The sequence below is a fragment of the Hyperolius riggenbachi genome, chromosome 2 (genome assembly GCF_040937935.1).
Source record: "Hyperolius riggenbachi isolate aHypRig1 chromosome 2, aHypRig1.pri, whole genome shotgun sequence".
Lineage (NCBI taxonomy): Eukaryota > Metazoa > Chordata > Amphibia > Anura > Hyperoliidae > Hyperolius > Hyperolius riggenbachi.
The window spans coordinates 415620030-415645711 of NC_090647.1; positions in this window are offsets into that span (position 1 = coordinate 415620030).

Consider the following 25682-nt stretch of genomic DNA (forward strand, 5'->3'; position numbering starts at 1 on the left):
GAGATAAAAGTCTTTGGAAAAGGCAAGATCACAGACCAAGTTTACCCCCTTCCATGTAGTATGAGAGCCATACTCTACACAGTCTATTCTATGGAGCTGCACTCCCCATCAGATAAAATCTTTGCAAGATGCTGCACACAAAGATGCCCGTACACACTCAAAAGATCATTATCTGCAAAAGATCTGTTCCTGCAAAATGCATTCATAGTCTAAAATTGCAAACTAGGATCTCCGACCTGGATCGGATATCTAGGTATCCGGATCCGAATTAGTTCCAGATAGTGAAAAGTGGTATCCGAGCACCCGTGACCACCAGGAGGGATTTAGGGTTAGGCACCACCAAAGGGGTGTTAGGGTTAGGCACCACCAGGGGGGGATTTAGGGTTAGGCACCACCAGGGGGGTCTTAGGGTTAGGCTCCACCAGGGGGGTCTATGGGTTAGGGATAGGTAGAGGGAGGGTTCTGTGTGAGAGTAGGGTTAGGTTTAGTTGTAATAAAATATTAGTAATATTTACAATTGTTTTACTACAGTTATTACGAACGTACTTGTTTTTTTTTTCATCGTTATAAAGTATATTTTCCAAATTTTATTACATGAAGAAACAATAAATGAAGGTTATACACAATATTATACAATTATAACAATTTTACATATATTATCGTTTCTTAACAAACTTAATTATAAGTTTCACTTTTAAAACAGGGAAGATTATCGGTTTCACAATTTGCGATTTCATACACATTATTAAATGTTTTTTGATTTGTAAAATGTTATTGTAAATGAAATACAACACAATATTTTTATAAACGTTATTACTGCTTATCGTTTACACCAAGCACCCTTTTTTCCCAACGCCCTTTTTGCATGGACGCGCCCCAGGTATGTATAAAACGTTTATTTTAAAACGACTCTGGTTTTCATAAGTACAGAGACACTTCTGTTCACACTGAATTTTCATTGTTCAAGATTATTTTGGGCAATGAAAATCTTGTATGTGTAAGTAGCCAAACAATGCTCTATGTTGCTTCCTATGTTACCATAATGCATTCCAAGTTCTTTCTTGCATATTTAGGTTGTCGTTATTTTTGGTATTTTGCTCAAAAGTCAGTGAAGTCTCAGTTCATCCCCTTTTCAATGCCCAGTTGCATCCACTGCTGGATAATGATTCCTGTAAACAGAAATCGAATTGGGCAAGTGATTCTGTAAGAAATGAATATATGGCCAGTTAACACATCTCTTTCAAAGGGATACAAAGTAATAAACATGTTGCAGTGCTTGTTGTGTCTTTAGAAGGAACAGACCTCCGTAGTAAAACTGTTTTTAAGAAGAGTTATATTTATTGGATGTGGTCTTATTCAGCTATACTTCTGCTCTGAAACTTCAGAGATGGAGTTTGTGCGGTGTATGAAATGACAATGTATTCTCCATCATGAAAGTACAGAAACCTTTTCAATATACTTCAGTATTTTGAAGTATACTTGGTTTATTTGGGTTTTAGAGAAACAGAAGCAATCAGACAGCACTTATAGCAGAAGACAGAAGAAGACACAGCTGTAGAAATAAAAATCATCAGTAGATATGGGGGTGGTGTAGCGTTATTGTGGATGTTGGAATGTGAAGAGATGTTGTTACACACAAAACATCAAGGCACAGAGGTTTTCTTGTGTACTTGCAGTATTTTCCCTGTATAGAAAGATTCGCTGAAATTCAGTGCTCTACGCAGCAAAGAGAATTGTTTAACAATGCTCGGAAGTGAATACTGGAAGTATCATCCCATTCTGCTCCAAAAAGATGCTAGGGAAACCACGGTTCAGGGCCCGTTTCCACTGGCACAGTTTCCGCGGCAAAACCGCCGTTTCCCTGCAGGCAAATCGCTCTGAGAAACTCTGCCATAGGATACAATGGCGAGTGGTGAGTAGAGACACACTCGTAACCTCCCTGGTGGTGCATTTATGTCTGGAATTATGAGTCAAAAGCGGTACTTTTTTTTCAAGAATTTTAGGCCTCCAATTCTTAAAGAGAGTCTGAAGCGAGAATAAATCTCGCTTCAGACCTCATAGTTAGCAGGGGCATGTGTGCCTATCGCGCCGCTAAACGGGGGTCCCTCACCTCACAAATCCCCTCGGTGCAGCGGGGGATCGCTTCCTGGTTGGGGCAGGGCTAACCGCCGCAGCCCTGCCCCACGCGCGTCTGTCAGCGCGTATCTCCGCCTCTCCCCCGCCCCTCTCAGTCTTCCTTCACTGAGAGGGGCGGGGGAGAGGCGGCGATGCGTCGCTGATGGACGCGACTGGAGGCAGGGCTGCAGCCGTTAGCCCTGCCTCCATGAGCGACCAAGTCTGCGACCAAGTGTTGCCGGGGGGGGGGGTTTGGGGGTGAAGGGACCCCCGTTTAGCAGCGCGATAGCGGCGGTTTAGCAGGGGCACACATGCCCCTGCTAACTATGAAGCGAGAATAAATCTAGCTTCAGAGCTCAGAGTCTCTTTAAGTAATAAATCACTAAAATATGTTAGAATAAAAGCCTGGTAGACATTCTGCATATAAATAAAAGACTAGAACACAAATTTGTTGAATTAAATTTATGAATAAACTTTAAGAATTGTAAAACTGTACAAATAAGGCAGGCAGCGAGTATTCAAAATCCAGGCAGAGGTCGGTGCAGGCAGAGAGTAGTCAAAATCCAGGCAGAGGTCGGTGCAGGCAGAGAGTAGTCAAAATCCAGACAGAGGTCGGTGCAGGCGGCAGGCAGAAATCGGTAACAGTAAGGCAGAAGCACTTAGCTCAGAAACAGTTGGGAACCAAACGGCTATATTGTCATCCTGTGCTTTCAAGTGAGTGTATCTGCCATCTCTGCCATGGCACTCAGGTGACACGGGGGAGACCAAATTACAAGATGTGATTAGAGACAAAGGAGGAGGAATTAGACATGCTAAACTCTCTATATACATGCAGGCTGCGCGCGCGTGTGTGTGTGTATGCATGTATATGTGCGTATATACTGTATATATATGTGTGTGTGTGTGTGTATATATATATATATATATATATATATACTGTATATATGTACAGTATGTATATGTGTGTTTATGTGTACTGTATATATATATATATATATATATATATATATATATATATATATATATATATATATATATATATATGTATGTGAATATATACATACATACACACACACACAGAGCACATTTCTTTCTGATTTCTTTCTGGCCTGTGCGCATATTCAGGCCACTTTAAAATTTTGTCCCGCCCCGTGATGTCATGCAGCTCCGCCGCACTGATTGGCTGCCGGATCCCCAGTAGAAGAGCGGCCGAAGAAATGCTGCAGCCAGCCTCAGACAGAGGCTGGAGTCCCACTACACAGCGCCGATCACGCGCAGGACTCCTAAACGCTTAAAAGAGTAAGGAATTCTCTACCCCAACCTGAGTTCGGGATTACCGCTCACAGCAGATTTTTCCTACCCCGAGCTCAGGTCGGGGGTTACCGAAAGGACAGCTAAAGTGGATCTAAACTCAGAACTTCCCCTCTGCTCTAAAAGATTAGCCACAGTATTATAAACTATAAGGAACTTATCTGTTGATACTGAAAGTTGCGCCAAGAACCAGGCTGAGACCTCCACTTCTGGGTCTCAGCACTTGTTCCCCGCTGATGACGTATCGGCTGGAATGCAGGCCGCACTTCCTGATAGGCGGAGGGCGCGTTCTCAGTATGCCCTCCGCAAGGGTAAACAGTAGTCAGTTGACAGCACAGTGTCAGCTGATGTGACAGCTGACACTTAGGCAGGATGTGATTGGATGTGCGGAAGGTGGCTGGCCACTTATTGGATGAGAGTTGTATTTAAAGGTGCTGAGTGCTCCCAGTCGTCACACGTGATAGCATAGCTGTGGCTAGTTGCTGGGTGCGCACTTATTAATATTGTTTATCTGGAATTTGACCCTTGGTTTGTTTCTCGACCATTCTTGTCTTCTGCCTTAACCACTTCCCGACCGCCGTATTGACAATTGGCGGCCGGGAAGTGGACCCCGCAAGGACCGCCATATTGACAAATGGCGGCACTCCTTGTAGGGGCATGGGCGGAGCGATCGCGTCATCCGTGACGCGATCCTCCGCCGCCGCCTGGCTCCGCTCGCCCGCCGCAACATCCCGCCAGCCATACGGAAGCGCCGGCAGGATGTTAACCCGACGATCGCCGCATACAAAGTGTATAATACACTTTGTAATGTTTACAAAGTGTATTATACATGCTGCCTCCTGCCCTGGTGGTCCCAGTGTCCGAGGGACCACCAGGGCAGGCAGCAGCCACCCTAGTCTGCACCAAGCACACTGATTTCCCCCCCCCCGCCCCCTGATCGCCCACAGCACCCCTCAGACCCCCCTGCCCACCCCCCAGACCCATGTTTACACCCAATCACCCCCCTAATCACCCATCAATCACTCCCTGTCACTATCTGTCAACGCTATTTTTTTTTATCCCCCCCCTGCCCCCTGCTCCCTCCTGATCACCCCCCACCCCTCAGATTCTCCCCAGACCCCCCCCCCCCTGTACTGTATGCATCTATCCCCCTTGATCACCTGTCAATCACCTGTCAATCCCCTGTCAATCACCTATCAATCACCCATTAATCACCCTCTGTCACTGCCACCCATCAATCAGCCCCTAACCTGCCCCTTGCGGGCAATCTGATCACCCACCCACACCAATAGATCGCCCGCAGATCCGACATCAGATCACCACCCAAGCGCAGTGTTTACATCTATTGTCTCCTCTAAACACCCACTAATTACCCATCAATCACCCCCTATCACCACCTGTCACTGTTACCCATCAGATCAGACCCTAATCTGCCCCTTGCGGGCACCCAATCACCCGCCTACATGCTCAGATTGCCCTCAGACACCCCCCCCCCCTTATCAATTCGCCAGGGCATTATTTACATCTGTCCTTCCCTGTAATAACCCACTGATCACCCATCAATCACCCCCTGTCACTGCCACCCATCAATCACCCCCTGTCACTGCCACCCATCAATCAGCCCCTGTCACTGCCCCTTGCGGGCAATCTGATCACCCACCCACACCAATAGATCGCCCGCAGATCCGACATCAGATCACCTCCCAAGTGCAGTGTTTACATCTGTTCTCTCCTCCAAACACCCACTAATTACCCATCAATCACCCCCTGTCACTGCTACCCATCAGATTAGACCCATATCTGCCCCTAGGGCACTCAATCACCTGCCCATACCCCCAGAACGCCCTCAGACCCCAGCCCTGATCACCTCACCAGTGCATTGCTTGCATCTATTCCCCCCTCTAATCACACCTTGAGACACCCATCAATCACCTCCTGTCACCCCCTAGCACACCTACCCATCAGATCAGGCCCTAATTTTCCCCGTCTGGGCTCCTAATCACTCGGCCAAACTCTCAGATCCCCCTCAGACCCCCTTCCGATCACCTCCCCAGTGCATTGATTGCATCTATTTTCCCCTCTAACCACCCCTTGAGACACCCATCAATCACCTCCTGTCACCCCCTAGCACTCCTATCCATCAGATCAGGCCCAATACAACCTGTCATCTAAAAGGCCACCATGCTTATGACCGGTTCCACAAAATTCGCCCCCTCATAGACCACCTGTCATCAAAATTTTCAGATGCTTATACCCCTGAACAGTCATTTTGAGACATTTGGTTTCCAGACTACTCACGGTTTTGGGCCCGGAAAATGCCAGGGCGGTATAGAAACCCCACAAGTGACCCCATTTTAGAAAAAAAGACACCCCAAGGTATTCTGTTAGGTGTATGACGAGTTCATAGAAGATTTTATTTTTTGTCAAAAGTTAGCGGAAATTGATTTTTATTGTTTTTTTTCACAAAGTGTCATTTTTCACTAACTTGTGACAAAAAATAAAATCTTCTATGAACTCACCATACTCCTAACGGAATACCTTGGGGTGTCTTCTTTCTAAAATGGGGTCACTTGTGGGGTTCCTATACTGCCCTGGCATTTTAGGGGCCCTAAACCGTGAGGAGTAGTCTACAAAACAAATGCCTCAAAATGACCTGTGAATAGGACGTTGGGCCCCTTAGCGCACCTAGGCTGCAAAAAAGTGTCACACATGTGGTATCGCCGTACTCAGGAGAAGTAGTATAATGTGTTTTGGGGTGTATTTTTACACATACCCATGCTGGGTGGGAGAAATCTCTCTGTAAATGGACAATTGTGTGTAAAAAAAAAATCAAAAGATTGTCATTTACAGAGATATTTCTCCCACCCAGCATGGGTATGTGCAAAAATACACCCCAAAACACATTATACTACTTCTCCTGAGTACGGCGGTACCACATGTGTGGCACTTTTTTACACCCTAAGTGCGCTAAGGGGCCCAAAGTCCAATGAGCACCTTTAGGATTTCACAGGTCATTTTGCAAAATTGTTGGTTTCAAGTCTACTCCTCACGGTTTAGGGCCCCTAAAATGCCAGGGCAGTATAGGAACCCCACAAATGACCCCATTCTAGAAAGAAGACACCCAAAGGTATTCCGTTAGGAGTATGGTGAGTTCATAGAAGATTTTATTTTTTGTCACAAGTTAGCGGAAAATGACACTTTGTGAAAAAAAAACAATTAAAATCAATTTCCGCTAACTTGTGACAAAAATAAAATCTTCTATGAACTCACCATACTCCTAACGGAATACCTTGGGGTGTCTTCTTTCTAAAATGGGGTCATTAGTGGGGTTCTTATACTGCCCTGGCATTTTAGGGGCCCTAAACCATGAGGAGTAGTCTTGAAACAAAAATGACCTGTGAAATCCTAAAGGTACTCATTGGACTTTGGGCCCCTTAGCGCAGTTAGGGTGCAAAAAAGTGCAACACATGTGGTATCGCCGTACTCGGGAGAAGTAGTACAATGTGTTTTGGGGTGTATTTTTACAAATACCCATGCTGGGTGGGAGAAATATCTCTGTAAATGGACAATTGTGTGTAAAAAAAATCAAAAGATTGTCATTTACAGATATTTCTCCCACCCAGCATGGGTATGTGTAAAAATACACACCAAAACACATTATACTACTTCTCCCGAGTATGGTGATACCACATGTGTGGCACTTTTTTGCACCCTAACTGTGCTAAGGGGCCCAAAGTCCAATGAGTACCGTTAGGATTTCAATACAAATCAATTTCCGCTAACTTGTGACAAAAAATAAAATCTTCTATGAACTCGCCATATTCCTAACAGAATACCTTGGGGTGTCTTCTTTCTAAAATGGGGTCATTTGCAGGGTTCCTATACTGCCCTGGCATTTTAGGGGCCCTAAACCGTGAGGAGTAGTCTGGAAATCAAATTCCGCAAAATGACCTGTGGAATCCTAAAGGTACTCATTGGACTTTGGGCCCCTTAGCACAGTTAGGGTGCAAAAAAGTGCCACACATGTGGTATTGCCGAACTGCGCTAAGGGGTCCAAAGTCCAATGAGCACCTTTAGGCTTTACAGGGGTGCTTACAATTAGGCACCCTTTAAAATGCCAGGACAGTAAACACACCCCACAAATGACCACATTTTGGAAAGTAGACACTTCAAGGTATTTAGAGAGGGGCATGGTGAGTCCGTGGCAGATTTCATTTTTTTTGTCGCAAGTTAGAAGAAATGGAAACTTTTTTTTATTAGTGACAAGAAAAGGAGCCAAAATTCATTTAGGTGGTAGGTTGTATGAGCGAGCAATAAACCGTGAAAGCTGCAGTGGTCTGAATGGAAAAAAGTGCCTGGTCCTTAAGGGGGTTAAAGCCCACGGTCCTCAAGTGGTTAAAGGACAACTGTAGGGAGGCTGCCATGTTACATAGTTACATAGTTATTTTGGTTGAAAAAAGACATACGTCCATCGAGTTCAACCAGTGCAAAGTACAACACCAGCCTGCTCCCTCACATATCCCTGTTGATCCAGAGGAAGGAGAAAAAACCCTTACAAGGCATGGTCTAATTAGCCCCAAAAGGGAAAAATTCCTTCCCGACTCCAGATGGCAATCAGATAAAATCCCTGGATCAATATCATTAGGTATTACCTAGTAATTGTAGCCATGGATGTCTTTCAACTCAAGGACAGCATCTAAGCCCCCTTTAAATGCAGGCATAGAGTTTGCCATAACGACTTCCTGTGGCAATGCATTCCACATCTTAATCACTCTTACTGTAAAGAACCCTTTCCTAAATAAATGGCTAAAACGTTTTTCCTCCATGTGCAGATCACATTAGATCTCCTCTAAGGCGTCTTTTCTCTAGACTAAATAAACCCAGTTTATCTAACCTTTCTTGGTAAGCGAGATCTTCCATCCCACGTATCAATTTTGTTGCTAGTCTCTGCACCTGCTCTAAAACTGCAATATCTTTTTTGTAATGTGGTGCCCAGAACTGAATTCCATATTCCAGATGTGGCCTTACTAGAGAGTTAAACAGGGGCAATATTATGCTAGCATCTTGGTTTTTTATTTCCCTTTTAATGCATCCCAAAATTTTGTTAGCTTTAGCTGCAGCGGCTTGGCATTGAGTACGATTATTTAACTTGTTGTCGATGAGTACTCCTAAGTCCTTCTCCAAGTTTGATGTCCCCAACTGTATCCTATTTATTTTGTATGGTGCTAGACCATTGGTACGACCAAAATGCATGACTTTACATTTTTCAACATTGAATTTCATCTGCCATTTATAGGGCAGCACGGTGGCGTAGTGGTTAGCTCTCTCGCCTTGCAGCGCTGGGTCCCTGGTTCGAATCCCAGCCAGGGCACTATCTGCAAAGAGTTTGTATGTTCTCTCCGTGTCTGTGTGGGTTTCCTCCGGGCACTCCGGTTTCCTCCCACATTCCAAAAACATACAGATAAGTTAATTGGCTCCACCTAAAAATTGGCCCTAGAACTACAGTACTTACACTACATAATAAAGACATATGGCAATGGTAGGGATAAGATTGTGAGCTCCTTTGAGGGACAGTTAGTGACAAGACAATATATATATATTTATATATATGCACTGTACAGCGCTGCGTAATATGTCGGCGCTATATAAATACTAAATAATAATAATAATAATAATAATGTGCCCATATAGCCATCCTATCCAGATCCTGTTGCAATATGACTCTATCTTCCTGAGAGTTGATGATTCTGCACAATTTTGTATCATCTGCAAAAATAGCAACATTGCTCACTACTGCATCTACTAGGTCATTAATAAATAAATTGAAGAGCACTGGACCCAGTACAGACCCCTGTGGGACCCCACTGTTAACAGTCTCCCATTTTGAGTACGATCCATTGACCACGATCCATTGACCACAACTCTTTGTTTTCTGTCCATTAGTCAGCTCCCTATCCATGTTTTTTTTTCTTTTGTGCAATACCAGTTGCCTGGCTGTTCTGCTGATCCTCTGTCTCTAATACTTTTAGCCATAGACCCTGAACAGGCATGTAGCATATCAGGTGTTTCCGACATTAATGTCGGAACTGACAAGATTAGCTGCATGCTTGTTTCTGGTGTTATTCAGACACTATTGCATCCAAAGACATTAGCAGGGCTGCCAGGAAACTGGTATTGCTTAAGGAGGAATAAATATGGCAACCTCCTTATACCTCTCCCTACAGTTGTCCTTTAACTGACCTTTGCTTGTTACCTGGATACTCTTGCCTGCTGCCTGGACCAACCTCTGCTTGTTACCTGGATACTCTTGCCTGCTGACTGGACCGACCTCTGCTTGTTACCTGGATACTCTTGCCTGCTGCCTGGACTGACCTCTGCTAGTTACCTGGACACTCTTGCTTATTGCTTGGACCAACCATTACCTGTCACTGGATCTGCTTCTGCCTATCGCCATTGTGCGCCTCATCTTCATCCTCAAGGTACTATTACAGTTTGACACTTGTTAACTCTTGAACTCTGTTGATACTTGCCTCAGTTGGGCACTCGGGGGTTATTGTCCACTCTACTTCAGTCTGTATACCTTGCACGTTAAGACCTGGGGTAACCGTAGTCAGGAGACAAATAAGTGTCCTGTTCACGCGGGGGCTTGTTTATAGGTGAAGACCGTGGGCCGGACTTAGAGTCACGCACTAGATTGGGGTATAGAGACTGACTGTGGACATAACCTGTTAAGCCTTACATACATAAAAAAACTACAATACAATTTATGGGAATACTACAAAAAACAAAATTTGACAGTGTTCTCCCCAGAAATATTTTCCAGCCGGGTGGCATGGAAAAGTAGCCGGGTGGTGAAGTAAGGTCACACTGTTTGCTACTGGGTAAGGAAGTAAACTAATACTGAGGGCAGAGGGAGAGTTACGCTGGGTCGGGAGAGGTTGGCACTAAGCTGGGTGGAGAGGAGGACATCTCTTTTGGGAAAGAGAGTCACATTGTGAACGCTCCCACAATGCTGCAGGCAGCACATTAGCGATTTTAAACAAATCACAACTGCAGTATTATTGCTACCATAAAGTAACATTGTCATAGCACTTTGCTGATCACTGGCGATCAGCAAACGCTGGAAAACCCCCTGAAAAGCATTCCAGTGTGAATGTGGCCTTGGTGTCATAGCCCTATCATCACATGTATGACTGACAAAGACCAGATATCATTCACCATGCATGCTATGTACATGACTCCTGCTGCTGGACATGCCCTAGGAGCCAGAGAAGAGTGCTGACTAACTAATAACACAGGCAGCACCAGGGGTGGTGAGAACCTCAGAAGGGACTTAGTAAAAACTATGCTAATTTTAAGCACAGTGATTTGTGAGCATATAAGATAGATTGTCTTTATAATGCTTAGTACACACAATGCAATTTTCTGTCAGAATGACAGTCGAATCGATTATTTCTGACAGGTCTGGTGCAGAAGCTGAGGATACAGGGACTAGGAGAAAATGTGTGTATGTGGATAGAGAACTGGTTAACCTCCTTGGCAGTCTGATTCTTTCCAGATTTTAGGGTCTAAAAGCGATTCAATTTTTTTAGCATGCTTTTGGACCCTAAAGCCTGGAAAAAAATCACATCGCAGAGAGATTTGCAGCAGCCCCAGTACTCGCTCACCTCCCTGGGATCCAGTGCTGTAGTTCTCTTTCCTTCCTCCGGGTGGCGCTATAACCTTATAGTGGGATTGCCGACTGTCGTCATGACGACAGATGGCAATCTCACCAGGGGAAAGCAGAGGTTCAGAAGAGAGGAAGAAGAATGGCGGCTCATGTCGGGATCCCCTGGGTGGTGAGTAAAACCGCCCGCTGCGCACATTGCTTTGCATAGACCTCCCAGCGGCTACCATGAGTTCAGCTCTGGATAACCTAGCTTGTTTTTTCCACCCCAAGCTGGACTTGTGATAACTGCTAATGAGGATAAGACTGTAGACACACTGTGAGCACTTTCTGAGCTCTTTTCTGACCATTAGTGCTTTCTGATGGATTTAAAAAAAAAAAAAAAACACTCCAATTGACTTGCATTAAAATTGCACTAGAACTCGTTAAATTCAAAAAATCGAGATCATAGCAATTTTACTGCAAATTAAATGCAAGTCAATGGGAACGTTTTTCAAAAAACACTCAGAAAGCACTGATGCTCAGAAAAGAGCTCAGAAAGCATTCACGGTGTGTCTACAGCCTAAGGGATAGAAGGCAAAGAGTAAATAGAACATATTCAAAATGGGAACCTGTTAGCAGTGGGCTACCGCAGTGGTCAGTACTTTTTCCAATTATTTTTAATGTATTTATTAAGGATTTAGTGGACGGAATACAGGGCCATATGCAATTCACTTTTTCAACAGAGTTTTCTCCTAGGAGATAATTTTTCATCTTCAATTTAAAATAGTTTTCCAGCACTTTTTAATTACAAAAGTACCAAAAAGTAGGTGAAAAAGTAATATTAAAATTATTTTGAGTATTTTCTTGGTTTCTGGTGGCTCAAAAGGCATTTTATTGACAAGTTTAAAAATATCACCTAGGAGAAAACTCGAGTGAAAAAGTGAATTGCGTATGGCCCAGAGAGTGATGAAGCCATCTTCGCAGATGATACAAAATTATACAGAATTATCAACACAAAGATGGATAGTGACATAATACAACAGATTCTTGACAACATGGCCATATGGGCTGCCACAGGCAAATTAAATTTAATGTTGATAAATGTAAAGTCATGCTTCCTGGACGTACCAATAGTAGATCACCATATAAAATAAATGGCATACAGCTGGGAACATCAGACTTGGAAAATGACTTAGGAATATTAGTTTATAGCAAGTTAAAGGGGCATTATGGTGAAAATTGTAAAATCTAAAATATGTGCAAACATAGACAAATAAGAAGTACATTTTTTTCCAGAGTAAAATGAGCCATAAATTACTTTTTTCCTATGTTCCTGTCACTTACTACCTACTGGTAGTAGAAATCTGATAGAAGCGGCAGGTTTTGGACTAGTCCATCTCTTCATAGGGGATTCTCAGCGAGGCTTTTATTCTTTATAAAGATATTCTCTAAAAAGGATTTAAACAATGATGCTGACCAACTTCCCTGCTCACTACACAGTTTTTTGGCAGTTGGACAGAGCAACTGTCATTCACTAAGTGCTTTTGAAAATAAATAAATCCCTGAGAGTCTCCCCATGAAGAGATGGACTAATCCAAAACCTGTCGCTTCTGTCAGATTTCTACTACCTACTGTAAGTGACAGCAACATAGGAGAAGAGTAATTTATGGCTCATTTTACTCTGGAAAAAACGTACTTCTTATTTGTTTATGTTTGCAAATATTTAACATTTTAAAATTTTTCGGCGTAGTGCCTCTATAAGTAATCGTATACAATACCAAGCAGCGGCAGCTAAAACAAATAAAATTCTGGGATGCATAAAACGGGAAATAATATCTCGAGATGCTAGTATACTACATCCACTATATAAATCGCTTGTGAGGCCAGAGCTGGAGTATGGGATACAGTTTTGGGCACCACGCTATAGAAAGGACATTGACCTTCTAGAACTGGTACAAAAACGGGCAACTAAATTAATCAGAGGAATGGAAGATCTCACTTACCAAGAAAGGTTGGACAACTGGGCTTGTTTAACTTAGAAAAAAGGCAATTGAGAGGTGACCTGATTAAAATGTATAAATACATCAGAGGGCAATACAAAAATTTGGCAGATGAGCTTTTTGTCCTGGACATGGGGACATGATCTGCATATGGAGGAAAAAAGTTTTTGCCACCTATTTAGAAGGGATCCTTCACAGTGAGAGTGGTTAAAATCTGAAACATCTTACCTCAGGAAGTATTTAATACAAACACTATCTGTATTTAACCACTTCCACAGTTCCCATTCATTGATTTAAGCCCCCGCCATTCACAAAAACTGATACTTACACATCCGCGCATTACTTCCTGCTTGCGTAGTATTACTATGCAAACGAAAGTTATGCGCGAGGACATCTTGTGGCCAAATAGTAAAATTATATCTACACACCTTTTTTTCATTAAGACATTTTTTAACATTTAAAATTAACCCCTTAAGGCCTCTTGCACACTGCAAGCAATTCAGATTCAGATTCCGCTTTTTAATCTGTTTTTACTTCAGATTCAGATTCAGATTTGCAGTTGGCTCCTTGCACACTGCAAATCTGAATCTGAATCGGAGGTAAAAACTGATTAAAAAGCGGAATCTGAATCTGAATTTCTTGCAGTGTGCAAGAGGCCTTACTTCTGCTTTGGTGATTGGTGGGAATCACCCGCTAATCGCCTACATGTGAATGAGCCCTATAGTGTGTATGACCTCTTAAAGGAAATAAATATACCTCTCACTTCAATTTTCCTTAAAGTACCTCTTTAAAACCTCCTATTTCCAGTCAATTCGATAAAATTATCAAATTGACTAGAAAATTAATTTATGGACATATGTTGTATGAAATTAGTGCGTACAGAACCCAGGGGTGCTTTCTTACTGTAGCTTGGAGTTCTTCTCCAAGAAGGAACTGTCAAACTTTTGTGAAGTACAAGACATCTCTCATGCCATTCCTCTGTACATCTACTATCAATTTTATGACACAAGTACATTTGTTTTCCTGAATCCAGTTAAGGTGTTAACCTATGTCACATATAATATTGTTCCATGACATCCCTTTACATGCAATCTTGTCATATCTTTCCTACAACAGAAGTTATATATGTGCTTATAGTTAGTGGTCAATGACTTTATCCTTTTTTATATTAGCAATCGCATGTTTACCATTTAATAAGAATGTATCATTTCATTACCTACAACCAATATTGTGAACAGTGGCGTTGCTAGGATCCTAAGAGACCCGAGGCACTTTTGGACACTCCAGATGAAAATTGGGTGTGGCCATGCACCAGAATGTGGGTGTGGTCATGGATGGGGCCAAATTTACATTAAATGAACAATGGTCTAAGTAGGCCTGCCCAGCAAAATGTTGGAAGAAGCCCCCTCTCCATTAATACAGAAAAAAATAAATGCAGCATATCACATAAATAGGCAGTGTCACTAAAACATATAGGGCATGCTGGGTGCTGTGTGTTGCCATGCTGGGTACTGTGGTATCTCTATGGGGCATGCTGGGTGTTGTGGTGAAATGCTGGAAGCTGTGGTGCCTGGAGCCTCCATAGGGAGCATGCATCGTTGTGTGTGTCCTCACTGTTCCTCAATTTCCTCCCCTGACACCCGCCCCCCTCCCAGCAGAGTAGGACAGCAGGAGGTACTACTCATATGCTCCATACACTCTTTACGTTTGGAGACATCCTCTGTAGCTGGCGATTCTCCCCCTAGCATCCGAGAATCAGACGCTAGGAGCTCTAGCGTCTGATTCATTCTCAGACACTAGGGGGAGAAGCATAGAAGAGAAGATGACTGCAGAATCTAGAGACCAGGTGGCCGGAGGTGAGTACTGCCGTCTGCTGCCTGGGGGACATCCGGGGCACCCCAGAATAAATCCAGGGCATGTGCCACTAATCTTTGGGGCTAGCAATGCCCCTGATTGTGAATAGGGGGACGTGTGAAAACTTTATGTATAGAATAGTCAGTCAACTGCAATGCAAATACATACTCACTAAATAAGAGATTAACCCAGATTCTTACAATGTTGTATTGTAAATAGTTCAATGTATATACTATATACTACTAAGCCTGAACATTGTAGCCAAACCACTCTGTACACTTTGAAAACAGAGATTATTGATTGGTATAGCAAACACAATGTTGGTACACACTGGCAATTTCCTGAAAGCCTGATGGAGCATGAATGCAAACAGCGAGGTATGAGATCCAGTCAGCTTAAACGTATGTAGGCTTCCAAGTGAAAGAGCCGAGATAGGAAAATACCTATGCAGTGACTATAGCCTGGATGGTTACTTCTTTAGCTGCTATTTTATCATCCATATCCTCCAGCTTCCCCAAATTATCATGAGTAAAATGCACTTTTCTATTCTACTGTCTGTTATTACTGTACATGAAGGTAACAGCTCAAAAGTGTTGCTCAAATCCGACCCAGGAGATACCCGGATAGTTGCTATCCGGATATCTCCCAGGAAAGCTGTGCGGGGGGGGGGGTCAAGCTTACCTGTCTGACGTTTTCTTAGGTATGTCCCTCCGCACCTCCCACGATGCGCTCCACGTGCATCACGTAATTACAAACACTTCCTCCTTCAACCCGGAAGGAGGAAGTGTTTGTACTCACGTGACCGCCGCGTGCACCGCATCGTGGGAGGCACCGAGGGACATACTTAAGAAGACGTCAGACAGGTAAGCTTGACCCCCCCGCACAGCTTTCCGGGGAAATATCCAGATAGCAACTATCCGGGTATCTTCCGGGTCGGATTTGAGCAAGCCTGCAGCTCAATAACCTCAACCTAACGAACTGGATGCGGGAGACTTATGACTCTGAGCTCCCATTCAAGCCTTACATTAGATCATTACCCATCTCTTGTTGCATCCAACTTAAACCTATACAAACCAATTTTTAAAAAATAGTATGCAATGTAAAACATAAATAAAACCAAAATGTGAAAATGGGGTAATCCCTACAACTAAAAATAGTTAACATGACATTGCAAGTGTTTGAAAAAAAGTGCAAATTTTTTACATGCTTGGATTTCAATTTACAATCCTAAAGTGAACCTTTACAGAAAGCTACTTAGCTGAGGCTAATGTTGTTAATATGTTCTCATATAATCTTAAATTTTATCTAGTAACCAACATGAGCCTCTTAGGACTACTTTAAAGTGAACCTTGAAAAAAAAAAAAGTTTCACTTACCTGGAACTTCCACCAGCTTCCTGTAGATTCTACAGTGTAGAAGTCCTGTGCCCACGCCAGGACAATCCAATCCTCTGGTTCCCTGCAGCCAGCTGGTTTCGTTTTCGGCGGCTGACCAATCATCAGGCTAGTGCCCCGTGCAACCCTGGCCACGCGTGTCTCTCGATAGCGCTCCCTTTTCTGTGGCTGTCCTGGGCAGTTGGTCATACTGCCCATGCGCAGGACTGCCACGGCGACGGGTGCACGATTGAGGGCCGTGTGCAACCAGGGCTGTGCAGGTGCACTGGCCCACGAAACTGGCTGACTGTGGGGGACCAGAGGATCGGTTTGTCCCGGATGGGCACAGGACGTCTGCAGGGGGCTGTTTGAAGCCCCAGGTAAGAGAATTTTTTTTTTTTAACTCTGTCAAGGTTCACTTTAAAGTAGCCCAAAGGGGTTCATGTTGGTTACTAGATGAAATCTAAGATTATATGAGAACATATTAACCACGTTAGCCTCAGCTACAGTATATCTACATCCTCTGTAACATCATCTAAGCCACAAGGACATAGATATAAGTCATGTAGCTGAAGCACAGTTGTGCATGAATGGGCATTGCTCCTGTGCACACCACTATCTGCTGCAGCACTAATTGGTGAAAGGGAATATATGCTCCCTGAGCCAATAAGATAGATTTCTACCATTAAAAATACTTTTATCTTCTCAGTTCATAGAGAAAAATAGACTGTAGCATTATTTTAGAATAAAATATCCTCACCATAAATTGTGACAGGAACATACAGTAATCTACTGGTAAGTTTTGTGATAAACTGTAGAAATTGGCAAACAAAATGTGTGTTTATCTACAGTAGCACTTTTTATTTTTAGGCCTCTTTCACAGTGGGACATTGCATTTGATGCGACATTATTAAAGTCACACAACGTGCCCCTAACGCAGCGCATGTAGGTTATGAAAGTTTCGTCGCATACTGATGGAACGAAAATGGCGCATGCGTTACATTTTTTTTTTTACAAAAACACATTACAGAGCATGTGCAACACACAACTCAGAAAATGTATTGCTAAACGCACAGCATGCAGCACTTTCTAAATATTGCTACATGTTACACACAACTTAACGTGTGCACTGTGAATGTCGCACAGACTTTGTATTGCTGTGCATTAGTCTGCGTTATACATTTTTATAACGTGCGACTTTAACGTCCCACTGTGAAAGAGGCCTAAAACTGGAATTGGTAAAACTTATAAGTAATTTGTTTTTTTCCCCCCATTAAAATGAATAGAAAACACAATTGTTTGAGGGAAGTAAATGCCATACAATGAAAGCTTAGTTTGTCTTGAAAAAAAAAATCAACCGGAGATATATTTCATTTATGTGTCATAAGTAGGGATAAAGTTATTGCTAATTAAATAGGGACATGTCTAAAATGTCAAAACTGCTCTGGTCCATAAGGGGGAAACACACTCTGGATGCAAAGTGGTTAAAGGACAACCGAGGTGACATGTGACATGATGAAATATACATGTGTTCCTTTTTTTTTTTTCTCTGCCTGAAAGAGTTAAACATCAGGTATGCAAGTGACAGTTTCTTTTCGGATCGGGACTGGGTCAGAATATAGCGTAACACTCACTGATACCAACTAATTACAGTCATAAAATACTTTCCTGTCAGCAAATGGCTTCCTGGAGCAGAAGAGAGATAAAAATGGTCAATAATTCAAAGATTTGGGCTCTAGCAAACTTCAGTAAAGGTGTCATTGAGCAGAGACAAATGAAACTGCAAAAACTTAAAAAACTAGATTAAATATAAAATAAAACTGTGTGATATCTTTAAAAAAGTCATTTTTAGGAGGAGGAGGTTAGATGCAATTGTTTTTCTTATCAGTTTATTTTCACCTCGGATGTCTTTCAAAGAGGTACTCCAGTGAAAGTAATGTAATAAAAAAAAGTGCTTAATTTTTACAATTATTCTATATAAATGATTTAGTCAGTGTTTGCCTAATTTAAAATCTTTCCTGTCCCTGATTTACAGTCTGACATTTATCACATGGTGACATTTTTACTGCTGGCAGGTGATGTCACTGGATGGAGATGCTGCTTGCACTTTTGGCAGTTGGAAACAGCTGTTATTTCCCACAATGCAACAAGACTCCCACAGGGGGATGTCAGTACCTCAGTGCTGTGAGGCGCTGACATCACACTGTGGGAGGGGTTTCACCACAAAATCAGCCATACAGAGCCCCCTGATGATCCGTTTGAGAAAAGGTAAAGATTTCTCGTGGGAAAGGAGGTATCAGCTACTGATTGGGATGAAGTTCAATTCTTGGTTACAGTTTCTCTTTAAGGGTTGCTGACAAGTTAGTGAATTGGGTGTTCTGTGCGGAAACAGAAAATTTTGGCGCCCAACTGCTGCGGAAGTCTGGGCACTGCCATAGGCACCCATATAAATATCAGTTATGGGAGGTAATTTAGGCATCTCTGGCACCCAATAAATAGCGGGCAACAGGGCCGTCTACTGTACTATGAAAATGCGGCTACAAGTAGCGGGTGTCTAAAATTCCCACCCCTAATCTATATTTAAATGGGCCACTATGGCGATGCCTGATTCTTTTCCATCTTTATGTGGCGGATATGCAGGGGGGGGGGGGCAGTTATGTGGGAGGGGAGAGGGGGTTAATGTTTGTTTGGCATTTGTGGTTGGGGTGGTTAGTGTTAAGCATTGGTAAAGGAAGAGTTCCATGTGAGAATAGGGTTAGGTTTAGCTGTAGTAAAATATCAGTATCATTTACCAATATTTTGCTTTCATAATTGGCACTGCAAAAGAGTAGAATATCGGAAGAGTTACTGATATTCTACTATTGGCTACTTACTTTTTGCATGTATGTGTTCTGTGCCTACATTCACATGAACAAACATGTAACAACAGTTTTTAATTTATTCTAAGAAGGTTATTGCTGCAGGTACGTTCATGTGACTGCAATTAGCCAAACCCTGATTTGCTGACTTTTTTTCTGGTAGGACTCATGTAGGGCTTGCAAAAGTATTGCCGTCTAATAGCTGTCATGACTATGTACCGTATTTTTCGGAATATAAGACGCACCCAGGTTTAGAGGGCAAAAATCAGGGGAAAAAAATATATATACTAAACCTGGTGCTTCCATGTTCTAGGAGCATCTAGAAGGCCCATAACGAGCAGCGCAGCAGGTGGAGTGCAGGGCCCCATGATAGGGCTAGATTGCATGCAAGGGGTTAACAGTAGAAGAGGGGAGGGGGCGGAACTAGCCCTTTCCGTATTGCAGCGCGGAAGAGCGCAGTGTAGTGGTGAAGGAGAGGCGGAAGTGTAGGAGGAAGTGACGTCGGCGAAGGCAGACGCGCTGGGGACACCGAGACAGCAGGACGTGTTTCTCCCCTGCTCTGCTCGGAAGAAGAAAGTGCGCCATGGGGGACATAGAAGAGTTGATTCAAAGGGTGAGGAGTGAGGCAGAATCCCGGGGCCCGCAGTGGGTAGCCATCCAGATGTCTGCTATGGGAGCAGGCCAGACACCTCGCACTAGCGCGCGGGTCACCCACCCGCCGGACAGGCTGAGCCCTGCTGCATCCCCGCGGCAGAGTAGGCGCTCGGGCAGCCCTATTCCCACACCGCCTGCTCCAGCCCCGAAGCGGCCGACGAAGCAGAGCAAGGGACGGCGCAGCGCAGCGGAGACAGATGGCGCAGAGGAAGTGGAACAGCCGGGCACATCCAGCCAGCAGGGGGGCAGCGAACATCACGGCGGGGCGCCAGGGGGTCCGCAACAGCCCGCGCCAGCAGGCCCCAAAAAAGCAGCACAGCCAAAGAGAAAAGAAAAACAGCAGGGGCCCCATCACTCTTCCAGGCGTGGGGCCGACCTTGGGGTCGCGGCTGGGCCATCCCAGGCTCTGGCCAAGCGCCCTGCGCAACAATCCAAGGCGTCTAGCAAGAGAGGGCAGCCGCCCCAGAAGCGGAACACGGGCCAGCAGCCGGGCCGTGGTTCAAGCAACTCGGGGAGCAACAGCTCGCGCAATTCGGGGGCGCGGAGCCAACAGTCACCAGCCGGCAGCAGCTCGTCCAGCGGCCACAGGGGGTCGGTCACCGCCAATCCTGCCAGTGGGCCTGGAAACGCATCGCCAGACGAAGAGGCTTCTTCGCAATCGGAGGACGAGGAGGTTGCGGATCAATCCAGGGAATCGGCTGGTCGGGACGGGCGTCCGGTGCAGCCAGGTGAGATTAATTTAATTCCAGCTTTTCCTATTGCTAATGATGTGGGGAGTACAAGGGGCCTGGTACCAACCGCCCAAGTCGGAATGGTAGCGGCCCCGCTGATAAGGGACAGTGCCATGTCCCCGGCACTGTCCTTTGTCAATACGTTATTGTTGGGGATTCGGGAGGCCTTGCAGGCGGGTGGCGGGCCCAGCGTTGCTCCTCCCACGTCTGCGTGGGTTACACCGGCCCCGTTAGTGGGACCCCCAGGGCCACCTTCCACAGCGATCCTTACCTCAGTTCCGGCAGCAGTGGTCGCAGCTCCGGTGACGTTGGCCACGCCGTCACATAGTGAGCCCATTGCTGCGACCGGCACAGAGGTTGATTCAGTGAGGTTGTCAGACTCAGCGAAGAGCGAGCTTTACCTGTGTCTGGAGGCCCCCTTTAGGTACGCACCTCAAAAAGGAAGTGAAAGAAAAAATTTGGAGAGGGGAATACATCGAAATTTTTTCTTTGCTGCAGCTTTCTAAATTTAACTTGGATAAGGGTAAGCCGGACGAAAGCAAGAAGGAGGAGGAGGAGCGCAGGCATTACAGGCTCATCCCGCGAACCCACCAAAACTGGTCGCAAGCTTTCGCCATATTGGCTAGTGTGATCGGGGAAAAACAGCCCGAGTGTTGCGCAGCGCTGTTCGGGTACCAGGACAGCATCGGGGAAGCGTTTAGGTCATACGGAGGCAACGCATGGCTTCGTTAAGTTTCCTTTGGATGAAGCTTATGATCCCCACAAGCAAAGGATCACAGTCCTTTCAAGGGGGGGCCAGCAGCTCCAGCAGTTCAGGGCAGCTGGCCAACAAACGTCCAGGAGTGTGTTGGAAGTACAATGACAACACATGCAAATTCGGGAGTTCATGCCGTTTCAAACATGAATGTGGAAATTGCGGGGGCGGACATCCAGGTTCCCGTTGCTACAAACAGGGTAAAAATAGGGGCGGCGAGTCTTCCGGTAAGAGGGAGGACCCCAGTGATTCTCAAAAAGATGGAGCGGCACCTAAGTAGGTACCCGGATACCGACACGGCTGAATTCTTACGCCAAGTTTTTCGGAAGGTTTTCGTATCCCCAGTTCGGGAGCGTCTAGCTCCTTTTCCCCGTTCCGAAACCTAAGATCAGTGGCAGACTTTCCTGAAGTAGTGACAGCAAAATTACAAAAAGAGGTCGGACTGGGCCGGATGGCGGGGCCTTTTGCTTCCCCTCCTCTGGATAATCTGATCGTTTCCCCGTTAGGCATCGTTCCCAAAAAAGAACCCGGCGCTTTCCGCCTCATCCACCATCTGTCACATCCCAGGGGAAGATCCGTTAATGATGGGATTGATCCAGGGGATGTGACGGTAGCTTACACATCTTTCGATGTGGCAGTGCGGTGGGTCAGGCGTTTGGGGCGTGGCACCCTGCTTGCCAAAACTGACGTTGAAGCGGCCTTCCGGCTGCTCCCGGTTCACAGGGAAAGTTTCCATTTGTTGGGTTGCTTCTGGGAAGGCAGCTATTACATCGATTGCTGCCTTCCTATGGGTTGCTCTATATCTTGCTCGTATTTTGAGAAATTTAGCTCATTTTTGGAGTGGGTGGTTAAGGAGGAGTCCGGGGTAGGTTCAGTTATACACTACCTGGACGACTTCTTATTCATGGGCAAGAGCGACTCTCCCACGTGTGCTTACCTTTTGGCGACCATGCGTCAGACTTGTGCTAGCTTTGGGATCCCCTTAGCCGAGGACAAAACAGAAGGGCCCCAGACGGTGATCAAATTTCTGGGTATCACCATAGATTCAATGGCAATGGAATGCCGCTTACCTGAGGATAAGATTGTGGATCTGCAGAGGGTTATAGATGAGGCGTTGACGCAAAGAAAGGTCACTCTGCGCATGCTCCAGTCATTACTAGGTAAGCTAAATTTTGCGTGCAGGATTATCCCCATGGGGCGAATCCTCTGTAGGAAATTGGCAATGGCAACCGCAGGGATCTCCTCGCCTAACCATCATGTGCGGTTGAACAGCGAACACAAAGCGGATTTGAGAATGTGGCAGGTTTTCCTCTCTGATTTCAATGGGCGCTCGGTGTGGTTGGAGGAGAGCGTTCAGAACATTGATCTGGAGCTTTTCACCGACGCGTCGGGCGCCCATGGTTATGGGGCGTTTTTCGCAGGAGAGTGGAGCGCAGCGGAATGGCCGGAGGACTGGAGACGGGCTGGCTTCACAAAAAATTTGCTGCTCCTAGAACTGTTCCCCATAGTGGTGTCAGTAATAATTTGGGGTGCCCAGTTAGCTAACAAAAAGATCAAATTCAACTGCGATAACTTGGGGGTTGTAACGGCAATTAACAAAGTCTCCGCATCTTCCCCTCCGGTCATTCGGCTACTGCGACACTTGGTGTTGACCTGCCTGCGACTTAACATGTTTTTACATGCAGTGCATCTACCTGGAACCGAGAATGACGTAGCAGATGCGCTTTCTCGCTTTCAGTGGCAAAGATTCAGAGGCCTCGTCCCTGGTGCAGCACAATCCGGAATTCCTTGCCCCCAGGATTTGTGGGAAGTCCCGTTCGGGAAATAGAAGGATGGATGGCTCATTCTTTGTCTGACGGAACTTGGTCATCATACTCGTCTGTCTGGGACCAATGGGATACGCTGTCTGCCGAAATGGGAAGCTCATCGTCGGATAGGTTGGGTCAGTTTTTTCATTTTCTTGTGCAAAATGGCGCGGCGGGGGTATCACCCTCGGCTATGTCCAAAAAGGTGTCAGCTTTGGCCTTTTTATTCAAGCTACGAGGCGAAGTAGACATTACGAAGGATTTTCGGGTTAAATTAGCGTTGCGAGGTTTCAGATCTAAACCAGTGAAGAGGGATGGGCGTCGCCCGATTACGTTCGAGCTTCTGTCATCCCTAGTATCGGTGCTACCGGAGATTTGCAGTTCGGGTTTTGAAGTTTTGCTGTTCTCGGCAGCTTTCGTCCTAGCTTTTTTCGGGGCGTTTCGGGTGAGTGAGCTAGTGAGCCCCAACAAGCGGACAGCGTCGGGTATTAGGGAAGGGGAGGTCGTGCTGTCAGAAAGATCGGTGGAGATTTTTCTGCGCCGATCCAAAACGGACCAGTCCGGTAAGGGTCGGGTTATTGCGCTGCAGCGCATACAGGGTTCCCCTTTGTGTCCAGTGGAGGTCCTGGGCAGGTTTTCCCAGGCGCGCCCCATGGGCGGCGGGTCTTTTCTTTGCCATTTGGACGGGGCCCCGTTGACCAAATTTCAATTCGTGGCAATTCTCCGGAAAGGCCTCGGGAGGGTGGGGGCCCCGCCTTCGGAATACGCTTCCCATTCCTTCCGAATTGGGGCCGCTACTGAAGCGGCGCGTTGGGGCTTAGATGACAGAACCATAAAGAGGATCGGGCGGTGGGAATCGGCAAGATTTCTCTCATACGTACGACCACACCTGGTTTGAGTGTGGGTCAATCCTTAACTGTGACTATTATTTTGGCGGTGTTTTGGTGTGGGTGTTTTTCGCTTTTCGTTTTGTTTTACAGATGAATCTCCCCGTCTGGTGTGGATCTTAGGGCACTCATACGTGGCCCGAGGTGCCAGAAGGGCACGGGTCAGAGCGGATGGTCGACAGCTGGGATTTCCTCGGGCACAGGCTGACATAAGATGGATTGGCGTGCCGGGGATGATGTGGTCTGGAGTGCTGCCGGAGTTCCGTCGGTTCGTGGATTGGGATCGGGCCCCTGATGTCCTAGTCCTCCATGCGGGGGGAAATGATTTGGCCGCTCGGTCCACGAGGCAAATCATAAAAGACATTAAAACAGACTTCATGGCGATCCGATCGGAATTTCCAGCCACGGTCATTGTATGGTCAGAGGTGATTGCCAGAAATACCTGGAGGTTGGCTAGATCGGTAGACCGGGTTAATAGGGCCAGGAAGAAATTGAATAGGGAGGTGTCCCGTTTTGTGACTAGGAACGGGGGGGTGGCAGTGCGACACTTAGACCTGGAGACCGACACAGAGTCCATTTTGGACAGAGATGGGGTTCACCTCACAGAAATAGGGATGGACTTATGGGCATTAGCTTTGTCAGATGGCATACAGAGGGCGTTGTATTTGGGGGCCTCACAGGCGTAAGGTTTCACGCCTGTGTGGTTTGGCGGGGTGTAGGGCTCCGGAAATTGGGCACAATTAATGATGGGGGTAAGTAAAATCTCCCACTTCGGGTTTGTAGGTTTGCGAAGGGTGTCTACTCAGAGAAATTTAAGGATTGTGCATGCAGCTGTCCCTGAGCCGGTCCATGCGGCGGGGGCCGGCAGATTGCAGGCTGCATTGCAGAGAAGGTTGTGGATTAGGTTTGATAATATCCCGGAGCTCTTACCCTAGCAAGTTTACAGTTTCCTGTTACTAGTTATATTGTTATACAGATTATTGTATTAGGAATTTATGGGCTGCTTTGGCCTTAATAAAAATCCATTCTCTAAGAAGCAGTCCTGTCTTTATTCTAGTGCTAAGGGGGTGGTGGTTTTTAGTTGGTGGGGTAGCAAGGCTAATCTATGCACTTATCAAGAAGGCCCATAACGAGCAGCGCAGCAGGTGGAGTGCAGGGCCCCATGATAGGGCTAGATTGCATGCAAGGGGTTAACAGTAGAAGAGGGGAGGGGGCGGAACTAGCCCTTTCCGTATTGCAGCGCGGAAGAGCGCAGTGTAGTGGTGAAGGAGAGGCGGAAGTGTAGGAGGAAGTGACGTCGGCGAAGGCAGACGCGCTGGGGACACCGAGACAGCAGGACGTGTTTCCCACCCACCCTCCCTATTTGATTGTTTGGTTGGTTTTTATAGCATTGGTGGTGGTTACGTCATTGCAGCTGGCGGGGTGTAGGGCTCCGGAAATTGGGCACAATTAATGATGGGGGTAAGTAAAATCTCCCACTTCGGGTTTGTAGGTTTGCGAAGGGTGTCTACTCAGAGAAATTTAAGGATTGTGCATGCAGCTGTCCCTGAGCCGGTCCATGCGGCGGGGGCCGGCAGATTGCAGGCTGCATTGCAGAGAAGGTTGTGGATTAGGTTTGATAATATCCCGGAGCTCTTACCCTAGCAAGTTTACAGTTTCCTGTTACTAGTTATATTGTTATACAGATTATTGT